This window comes from Apium graveolens, unplaced genomic scaffold (assembly GCF_009905375.1).
Source record: "Apium graveolens cultivar Ventura unplaced genomic scaffold, ASM990537v1 ctg6175, whole genome shotgun sequence".
NCBI classification, from domain to species: Eukaryota; Viridiplantae; Streptophyta; class Magnoliopsida; order Apiales; family Apiaceae; genus Apium; species Apium graveolens.
The window spans coordinates 1-11,348 of record NW_027419253.1 but is presented as its reverse complement, the minus strand read 5'-3'; the positions used below and the strand labels follow the sequence as shown (position 1 = coordinate 11,348).

Genomic DNA, 11,348 nt, shown 5'->3' with positions numbered 1-11,348 from the left:
CATTACCGCTGAATTAAAAAAAATACATTTTTCTTAAAAAATAAACTTATATTAATTGTAGGTAAATTCTACTTTGTTGATGTTACGATTGCAGGTCTTGACCACTTTAATTATGCATTACTAATCCTTTATATTAAGCAGATAATTGTAAATTAGTAATAATTTTAGTAATAAAATATCTCATTATTCCGGGGTTTATTTGACCAAAACGAAAAAAAAAAAATTACCCGACTCTGCAATATACTATATGTTAATTTTTAGTTTCTTTTTATAAACATATTGACATCTTTGATGAAATTAACTTCAATCTTTTCATTTTACATGTACAGTGACTACCCTTGTATTTATTTATAATACAAATTACACGACATAAACAAGAAAATATGTATTAATGATTAATGAGATATATTAAAAACGTATGAAACGTTATTAATGTTTTACATGAAAAATCATACGCATTGATATATACTCAACTTGTTTTTATATGTTTTAGGCGTTATACATATTTATCAATAAAAAATGATCAAGAATTTTACTAATAGAATTGGATAATGTCACAAAATTTTTTAGAAAATGACCCGCTGGTCACTCGACGTTATCTATGCCAGAGGTCTCCAAAAAAAAGTGGACTCCGTAAAACTAAACCATGACACTAAAGACATAAAGTTGGATGACATGTTATAGTAATAGAATTACAGCCCAGCATCCAAACTCGAAAGTATACCGGCCCAGTAGTCAGGCTTATAATTAAGCGGGAAAATCTTTCATTTCTCGTCGAATAGAAGGATTCTGCGATTCAGGAAATTAACAAACTTATTCGCTAGCCTAGCTTTGAATCTAAAGCTTCAAATCAAGTTTCTGAAAATGTAGACAATTCAATTGATCTCTCAATTGCAAAATTTAACCAATCTCTCAACTTTAATCAACATTCTAGGGTTAGGGTTTTAGACACTGCTCTCTCACTTATGTGCTTCACTTCTCCACAGGTATCCTCTCTCTCTCTCTCTCTCTCTTCTCTCTCTCTCTCTCTCTCTCTCTCTCTCTCCTCCTCTCTCTTCTCTCTCTCTCTCTCTCTCTCTCTCTCTCTCTCTCTCTCTCTCTCTCTCCTCTCTCTCTCTCCCTCTCTCTCTCTCCTCTCTCTCTCCCTCCTCTCTCTCTCTCTCTCTCCTCTTCTCTCTCTCTCCTCCTTCCCTCCCCCCTCCCTCCCTCTCTCTCTCCCTCTGTGTAGTTTATATTGGTTGTTTAAGTTGTTGTGATTTTTAGGTGTTTGATTCGGTGATCGAGTATCTATCAAGACAATTGTTGCTGTTTTGTCTTCGTCGATTAATTGTAAGGTTATACAGTTGATGAAGAATCGGTTTTGTCGATTGGTGGCTCTATTTCGAGTCGTGATATTGTGGAATTGGTGGAAGCCTGCGGTGATATTTTGGGTAAATTGAAGGCACGCGGCGGGTCTGAAGAGGTACATCGTAATGTACTTAGTTGGCTAGTTTATTTATGTTTGTTCAACTTGTATGCGTTAAATTTAGATGTATTATTTTATCATATTTAATAGCGATATGGCAATTTCGCTTCAGATGTCGATGTAAAGTATTGTGAGGCAAATTTTAGTCAACGCTGATTGACATGGTTTTTAATTGCTTTAGTGTGTATTATTTTTCATTTTCAAGGAACTGTATGGTGTATTGTAATTTATTTTTTACGATAGTTGTTTGGCTGAATTGCTGATGCTAGTTTTAATCTTGTGTTGTAAGCTTCCAGGGATCCTTTGCGACTCACTATTGCCCGCTGTTCTAAGAGTGGCGGTTTCAGCATCAAGCTTTCGACATGTAAGGGAATTAGGTCCTGTTCTTGATGCAAGACCTGGTGATGGAAGAGCACTTGATTTATCAAAACTATTGCCATATGTGCCGAAAGAAATGTCTGTTAAGAAGGGGGAGATTCCACTGAGGTATGCTTTTCACTTGTATCTAGTTTTTACAAGGTTCTACATATATATTGGCCTTATATGTGAAAATCTAATTGCTTTTTAAGAAAAAATAAATTTTGACCTTGCTAAACAAAGGGTGTCTTAATTAAGTTGTAATGTCAACACATGCGTTTTGCATGTTGCTTCAAGTGTGCTAAGTGTTAAATGTTCCTTAAGTCAAAAAATGGAATATGAAGAATTGACAACTTACTCAGCTTTTTTCAAACTTCTTTTCTTACTAAATGTCATATTCCTTCTTCAGGTTGATGTTTTGGTATCTTGATCCTCTTATTTTGAAGAATGATGTATCACAGATCCTGCAAGAATATACCAAGAGGCCTTTTCTTTGTTTAGATACTGAGTTCTTTGATAGGATTGAATGGCATTCTACAATTTTATCCTTGGTATTTTCTCCTCTTATGTTTATTGAGACTAGAAGCTTGCTGCATAACTGGTTTCTATTGACGTAAGTTTTTTATTCTTATATTTTGTTCTTAATTTTATCAATGCTATCTCTTTTGTGAAGGTGTAATGGACTTTAAGATCCAATTCATATTAACAAGGGTAAAGTTTACAGTATAGAGTAGACACTCTCCATTCAATATTTTCAACGGAAACATTCTAAATTTTTTCTAATTTATATTGCATATCTTCATACTTATTTAAAAAGGCGCGTATCTAAGACCAGTGATGAGGATATACATTTTGGCAAACCAAATAGCTAATCTCCTGTGTTCTAACATATAAATGTCTGTCTTTTGCATACTAAATATTTCCGAGTAATTGTAACTTTAATGCTTTATAAATACAGTGGCCAGTTCTGGTAAACTTATAAATTTGATTTGATGGATGTGAACTGATAAACCATGATGAATAAGACTTTAGCGAAGTTGAGCAGGATTTTTAGGTTAGTTGGGTTACGCATCTTGCATCTGATGCAGTAGTACACTTGGTGCACATTAAACTTGATAACCTGTCGAGATTAAAACTCTCTATTTGGGGGTTCTTTAAACTTTACACTACTTTCTTCACATGGTTGAAATACAGGGGTTTGGCTTCTTTATTGGATTTCCAAAATAAATTGTCTCATTGATATTGGATATCATTTCTAGACCAATGAGATGGGGAATTTTAGCAGATATGAGTTTAACGCTGCCATTTTCTCATGCCTATTTCCCCTACAATCACCAATTTGTGAGGATTTTGGCTGGACCTTTGACATGCGGAGCTTTGCAACAGGTAGTTCATAAAATAAGCAAGTCACGTTTCCGGTCTGAAAGATCTTCTACTAAACCAGGAAGCAACAAGAAGTTCGTTTGTGGATCACAAGTCTATGTGGTAATTCTCTGTCTGTGCTGAACAATTATGTTGCTCAAATGAATTTATTAAATATTTTGACTCTTCTCTTTTAGGGCTACGGCTATGAACTTTCCAGACTGGTTCTCTTTTTCCTGTGTGTTACTTTTCTTTAATCAAAACTCTGGAGACAATTTTTTTCTCCACATGTATATTTGGGGCTGCTTTGACACAGCATACAGAGGAAGCAGAATCACTTTGTTCTACTGCTGCAAGGTACATTGCCTGGATTCTGAACCCCATTGGTACAAGTCATCAGGAAACTGTAGCCCAGAATTTGGCGAAAATGGCTGGTAATTTCACTTCCAAGCAGTATGGTTTAGCTAAAAATACAAACCTAAGAAGCTCAAAAGACAAAAACTTCATAGTGATGTGCATGGAAGGAGTATGATTGTCAGATTATTCGATTGTGGATCAATGACTTTCAGGACATGTATAGTAAGCATATTAACAGTACCGTTAACAGTTCAGTTGATGTAAAATCTGCTCCTAATGCAAAAATTGGGCAAGCTCTGTTATTTAGAAGAATTTCATTGGGAATCTTGATTGGGTGTAACGAAAATGTAAACGAAGAAGGTTGGGAGCTTCTTTTGCATTATGCTGCAACAGGTATGATATTACCGTCAACAAACACCAAAGAACTGGTTTGCAGCACAAAAATAGGAAATCTCAATGGTTGGATGGCTCGATTGCATGGATTGAAAATTCTGATAAAAAGGAAGTTGAGAAAGGAGCATGTTTAGTCTTCTATTTAACTGATTTGGTTGAAAATTTGTCGGTCACATTAATTGACTCCGAAGAAAATGAAAGTGATTTTATATGCCAGGTCAAATCTAAGTCAAGTAAATATTTGCTGAAATGCGTTCATAAGCTACTCAACTCAAATGATCATGAAGATTACGGTTTGATGCTACTAGACCTCCGCAACAGATTAACAAGGTGGAGCCACCAAGGTAAAGCTGTTTTCCAAGGAAGCAAGGATGTCTGTGATACTATTGAAGCTATAAGTAAAATTTTATCTTCCCTGTGAAATATTGTCTTTCTTGTAATCTTTGTTGTAGTTATGTAACCAATGTAAAAGTTTTTTGTTTTTTTGCTAAATTTAGAAAAAGAAAGGTAAACTGACTGCAAATTTGCAATGAAATGTCAATGATCTTTTGATATCCTTTTGGAATCTTTCAATTTATATTCACTTGTGATTCTTGGAATTGTCTGAAATTTGAAATATGAGAAAATTTAGGGTTGTAAACGAACCGAGTTGATCGTTAGGCTCGACTCGACTCGACTCGTTTAACTCGCTCGTAAGTAATCGAGCTCGAGTTCAAATAAGAAAATATGATGTTTAGCTTATCGAGTCGATCCGAGTTTACAAGTGGTCGACTCGAACTCGACTCGAGATCGACTTGACTCGTTAAACTCGACTCGATAAGCAATATGCATAAAAAATATCTAAATATATACATGAACATTCTCTATTCTCTACCTGTGTCTTCCTAATTGGACTGCGCTTAAATTTTATTTATTTTGGGTTGGGCATTGTTAGACTCTAATTGTGAAAAAGACCAAAAAAATTAAAAAATTAATGACCAACTCGAACTCGACTCGAGTTCGACTCGACTCAAAAAGTTCGTGAACAACTCAAACTCGACTCGGTTGTTAACGAACTCGAGTTCGAACATGAAATCTGATCGTTAAACTTTTCGAACTCGACTCGACTCGTTAAGAAAAAACTCGAACTCGAACTCGCTAAGGAAAAATTCGACTTGACTCGGTTCGTTTAAAGCCTACGAGAAATTGATGAATCTGCAGAAAGTACAAAGTGAAAAAGGCAATGTACTCATTACAGCAACTACAGATGCTCTGTATTGATGGCCACCTTTAAAGAGATGCATTTTTTTCTGCAAGGTAAATTGTACTGCCTGTTTTTCTACAATTACAGTCAATATTACCCTACTTGTATATAAGTCGGAACTTTGTTTTTTGTATCTTTTTTTGCTAATGTGCAAGTTATATGTCAATCAGTACAAATGTCCTCCAAAGCATCAAGTAAAACGGAGATAATTTAGACTTTTAGATTGTTGAAGATACTTTTTATACAAGCACACAATGTAGTTACTGGGTAATCAATTAAAAGCTTCATAGAGAGCTATACTGACTAACGAGTTTTGTAGATTTGTGAATAGTGAATTGCAACACACTCTGTAAATTTAAACTAGCCAACATTTTCACCAATCAAACTTCATATGAACAAAACTTAGCCTGACATTCATCGAACTACATCAAATCAGATCTCACATAATATTGAATCCAAAGTACAAGAAAAAGGAACTTGAACACAATCCAACGAAAAACTGAAAACCTGGTAATGTTCAATCTGCAAATATCATATGACAGCACTACTAAATTTACAGCGTACAATTGCAAATTTTACCTCGTATTTAGGAGCTTCGAAGTTCGAACATAGATCAGGTTTAGTCACTATATCGACTTGCAGAAAATATACAAATGAGTTTGTATATATGAATAACGTTTAAGATGGAGAAATATAAGGGTTTTAAGAAGAACCGGAGATTAGGATCCGGAAGAGAGCTGAAAATTTAAATTTCTTTAAAAGCTTACACAAGGTTGCTTGTTTGGATACAAGAAGTTTATTAGTAGCTGTCTCCTAAATTCTATATTAACCAACTGAGGAAGAATATGCTATACACTTTCATCAACCGGAAAAATGAACTGTACACGAGGCAAAGAAAATCCAATTGCCTATCCTTAACGAATAGGTTGAACCATCATGATTCTTCGAGATAATATGTTCAGAAGGAGTTGCGATGAAGTATTATGTACTGAAGTTGAATTCTTCTTGAACTTTCACTTCCCTTATCGAATACTAAAGATGCCCGAGGGCAGCTGCACATATCTCTTCTATAGTTTCTTCAAGGCGTTCTTCTTACCAAAGAGATCCCACTAGGATTTCCTCCCCATTCTTCAAAAATTACCAATTGATTTCCAGTTGGTTTTAGCCATGAGCGAGGGAGATGATACCTGGAACAAAAGCGTAGGAAACATATAAAGCAGTGCTAGTGTCAGCACAAAAAAAAGCAGATATGGATGGTTAAATATCTACCATTTTTGCGAGGGATCTCCACAATTGCTTAAGCACTTCTTCTCGTTGTAGGTTCCAGCATAATTGCAGACACCACAGTTGCCACCACTTGCTATATTTCCAGGCCAGTGGCGCCCAATACTTTCACCGTTTACCCACATTTGTCCTTTCCCCATGCTACTCATATCTAAAGCTAATGGGTCATTCCCTTCTGGGGCATTGAAAGTTGCCTGCAAAGATCATGTAACAATTATTGAGAGGTTATACATTTGTATAATGTCGAGTTGTACTAGATAAGCATGATGACATTACATGTATTTTTTTGGTCTAATTGCGAACTTGGGAATAATTATATACCTTGTACCATGACAGGGGACGTTTCTGAGCCACCAATGATCCTGTCAACCACTCGACAGAAGAACCTCCTTTAAGGGTTTGAAGACTTGACGTTTCGCCTTTTAAACCAACCTTTTCAAAGAAAAACATGTAAGTTACTTGCCCTATCCTTATGTAAGTTGTTACAGGAGGTTGAGAGTTCAAACAACATGAAAAGAAAAGTATTGTTAAAAATGATTTCAATGATATCCACATTTATCATCTTTTGCATAACTTAAAAAGAAAAGAAAAATACTGTGAGTAGCATCTAACTAATAACATTGGGAAAAATATTGTTCTCTGTTTCTTGGCGCAGTAGTGGTAAGTTATTAAATTTGATAGACATTGGTACTTATTCCAACAGTTGATTACGATAATATTTCAAATGCAAATGGTTGCTATCTGTAATAAAATACATAACTAAAGGCTAAACCCTCTCAGTTTTTTTAAGTTCTATTTGTCTTTATTCTGATTTTCAAGTATCTTCAGCTTTCCTGGAATAAGTAAGAAAAAAAATATAAGAAGACACCACACAAACAAACCTTATAGGACCATGTCTGCTTTGCTAAATCTCGTGTTCCTCATCATGAGACCCTTCAAGGTGACTGGGCCAAGAATTCCTGTTTCTTTTCTCTCGTAATGTACACCAACATTCTGAAATATATTACATAGTTTACACAGGCATGAGATGAAATTCACTTCTCCTTGAAATCATTCGAAATAATATAAGACTCATAGGAAGTTTTAACTAACCGGAAGACCTACAGCAGCACTCAGCAAAGAAATTTTGTTAATTCCAGCTTTCAACTTTACATTACCCGAGAATGTCGCTTTTGGATTCTCCAAACTTCCGTATGCAATTCCTGTCAAGACAAAAACACAACAAAAATTTAAGGAAAATTGCTGAATTTACAGAAATCAGCAGTTACTTTTTTGCAGCATTGCCCTTTCTAGAAAGGGGAAACCATTTTTTCATCTTTTGGACTCCTTAGTTTCAAAAAAAAAGTGACAAAGAACATAAATTCGTTTACCTGATGGTTGACCGTTCACGAAAACCTGCATACTGTGACCTGCTGATACAATATCAAGCACAGGATCCTGACCATCCTTAAGAAATCCTTCATCTGATGCTATATTCACGCTGGAAGGAGAAACAAGCAACAATTCAAATCATTGCACCAAGACTACAAGTTCTGTATACATTTAGCTGAAATAAAATTATATGGAGAGCAAATGATCAGGTAAAATAAGGGAACCTACTCTGTAAGGTACCACAAGTAGTCTGACGAATCCCTAGTGATATTTAGTTGTTCATACAACCCCATCATTGCAAGTGTATCACTATCATCAAGTTTGGAGCATCTTCAATATATGACTGCCAAGGGAATTCAACTGTACTTACAGGAAGCATCTTCATATGGTTACCAAGGGAGCTAACCTGTGAACAATATTGGTCTAAATATCAATACTGGAGGAATATAGATATCCCACAGATGAAATTTTAAGTTCAAGAGAAAACTAGAGCACTTTCATGTACGACAAAAGTATAAAATTTATAAAATGTTTGACAACACAACTTTCAAAATCTACAATAAGAATATTCGCTAGACATAATACATAAAAATAAAAGAAAATGATTAAGTTATTAAAATTTTCCTTCAAAACAAATGGCATAATATGGAGATAAATGCACAAAATAACTTTTTTTGTTCATACTTTTGCGGTGTTAAAAATGGCATTCTTGCAGTCAGGAAGAATGCTGATGGACCAAGGAGGTAAGTCATACTGCTTATTAAAATAGGTCACTTTTGCTGAAGAACTAGTATCATAGTTGGCAAGAAATGCAGCACAAGCCCCAGACTTTGACCTGAACTCATGAGCCTGTAAATGGGTATGTATAAGAAGGCACTTCAAAAATAAAAGGATGTGAACTACAAAGTATCATATATGCTCTTTTAGACAGCCCCGTCAACTTTACCTCTAAATTTTTGCCAAGTGACCACACTGTTGGATATGCTGATACTAAAGCTGGTTCGCATAGCTTAATGGCTTTGTGCAAATCTCTTAAATGTCCCCACTTCGGTTCCCTTGGTAATCCTAGTACACGGCAGATAGTCCATCATGAATTTATGACTAATGTGATAAATGTTAAATGTACGTAATTAAGTTCAATATTGTCACTCCTAAAAGGAATCACATTTTAAGTTATATAAGTTGGTACTTGCTTCTTTTCTAAAAGAAACGATACTGGTGCAGTTAACAGATGAAAAAAAACCGAAAGTGTGATCTGGTGTGCCTACCATATTCATCAAGTGGAGCATCATAGTCATAGCTAGTGGCAACAAACAAACCAGCAGAATTCCGACCAAAATTTGTTCCTCCATGGTACTAAGAATCAAGTAAGCGGGTATTTTAGAAGAAAGCTAACTGCACACAAGTACATATCACAGAGCATGATGAACAGTATTATTAGAACTTGCAAATAATAATTGACTTACCATATAATAATTAAAGAATGAACCATTATTTTGTACGAATCTTGCGACTGAGAATGCCAAGTCCTCTGCCGGTCTATATGGGACTGCACCTCCAAATTTTGTATACCTGTGACATACAGAACATGTCAAGTTCCAAAGAGTTGCATTTCTGACATGTTGACATAGATATTACTATGTAATTCAAGTAATTTACCAGCCAGTCCAGACTTCCGTCCACATTTTGGGTTTGTTGGGTTTTTTAGGAGTGAAGCCTTCACAGTAAAAACCATTGCAAGTGTCTATCTGATATTGGGATAAAACAACATAAATGTAAGAACCTAAAAATCTACCATCTTCCACAAACAACTATGTCTACTAATCCTAATTAACTGGACTAAATCAGAAGAATAGCAGGGTAATCAGCTCTAAATACTTCCAAATATAAGAAAAGTTATAAATCTCCTTACAATTGGATCCGGGGTATCTTCTTGTTTGCACATGATCCACGGAACACCAGTATTAAGACCAACTGCCATATTCGCAAACCATTTAGTATAAGATTTTCCAGGAGCTCCAATCTCCCATTCTACTGGTCCATATTCATTCTCAATCTGCATATACAACTTATTTTGTATTATAAAATTGTGGATGAATGAAATGTTGAAATTGGAATATACAGTATAACACAATTCTTCCAAACATCATTTTTAACTTAAAAAAATGACCTGAGACATTATAATTGGGCCACCCTGAGGTTCAAACAATTTTTCTGACTTCATCATGCTGACAATTTTTTCAGTGAATCCTTGCATTGCAGCCTTCGTTTAAGGAACGAAAATGATATCAGTAAACAAATCATACAAATTACCAAAATCGTAAATTCAAATAAATCATCAAATTTTCATTTCTTTTTTCTGAAGTAACAACCTTGAAAGGCTCGTTATCCGTTCTAAAAGCCATACCAGGTACATATTTCAACCAAGCAGGAAAACCCCATCAACATAATTTACTTGTGAAAAATTTCACACATGTTTATATCTGAATACGATATTTAACACTATTTTTCATGGTAAATTCAGTATTGCCAATTTGCCAGTATGATACTTGTGAAAAAACACATATTAAGTTTTTACCCAAAGTTCCATTCAGCACAGACATAAGGACCAATCCGAAGATGAAATAAAGGCCGGCTTGCTGGGCTATTTTAATAAACCGGACCAAATCAAACCTCCCTTCAAAATTGTACTGAATAATTCAATAGAAAAACACATAAAACAAAACATAATCAGTTAATACATTTCATTTAGATAAATTTTAACACTCATAGAAACAAAATAACTTCTTACTTTTCCGGGAGAAGGCTCATGTCCATTCCAAAATACATAAGTCTGTATAACATCCAAGCCTCCATCTTTAGCCTTTTTAATAAGATCAGGCCACATCTACATTCAAACAAAACCAAAAATCTTGAAGCATCCTCAAATAAATTATAAATTTTTTAAAGAAAACAAACAGTTAATTTCAGTTCATTTATTTATTGATTAAGTAGTCAATAAATTACATGTCTTTTGTTTTTACAAATTGGACTTCATTAAAAAGAAAGAACACAAAATACAATATTAAACAAAACCAAAATCTTAAGGTATCAATAAATTGTATAAAAAAAATTCAAGAAAAAGCCAATTGTTCATTCTCGGGATGAGCAAGAACCGAACTCCGGAGAACTTTGAACCTACCATCAAGCTCATTTGTTTTCTTGAATTAGTAGTCAATAAGTTACAACGATAAAGCCACATTGAGAAGTAGATGCACTATACACATAAAGATTTGCAAACAATGCATACCTGAGGAGTGCTTCTTGGATAGTGAATAGAGCCAGAAATGAGGATTCTTCTTTGTCCATTAATGATAGCTTTGTTTCATATGAAACTGAAGCATCAACTGAATACAAGAAAGCCCATGATAATAAACTCATAACATATATAACAAAAATAAAGTTGGTTTTCAGCATTTTCAAATTATTTTGGAGGGAGAGAAAATATAGAGGGGAAAGAGAGAGAGAGAGAGAGAG

General features: G+C 34.7%; 2 pseudogenes across 1 annotated transcript; one reads left to right on the top strand and one right to left on the bottom strand.

Annotated features, from left to right (window-relative positions):
• The first annotated feature begins 573 nt into the window (after positions 1-573).
• On the top strand, positions 574-4,371 carry LOC141703069 (uncharacterized; annotated as a pseudogene).
• Positions 4,372-5,600: 1,229 nt separating this feature from the next.
• Positions 5,601-11,309, bottom strand: LOC141703068 (beta-galactosidase-like; annotated as a pseudogene). Its single transcript, XR_012567348.1, has 18 exons — positions 11,122-11,309; positions 10,624-10,719; positions 10,411-10,522; positions 10,205-10,286; positions 10,003-10,095; positions 9,745-9,888; positions 9,492-9,580; positions 9,299-9,404; positions 9,101-9,188; positions 8,779-8,897; positions 8,517-8,681; positions 8,061-8,238; positions 7,832-7,941; positions 7,554-7,663; positions 7,343-7,454; positions 6,783-6,893; positions 6,447-6,655; positions 5,601-6,364 (listed from the first exon to the last, which is right to left on the bottom strand). The product of XR_012567348.1 is annotated as a beta-galactosidase-like (transcript).
• Between the last annotated feature and the right edge of the window lie 39 nt (positions 11,310-11,348).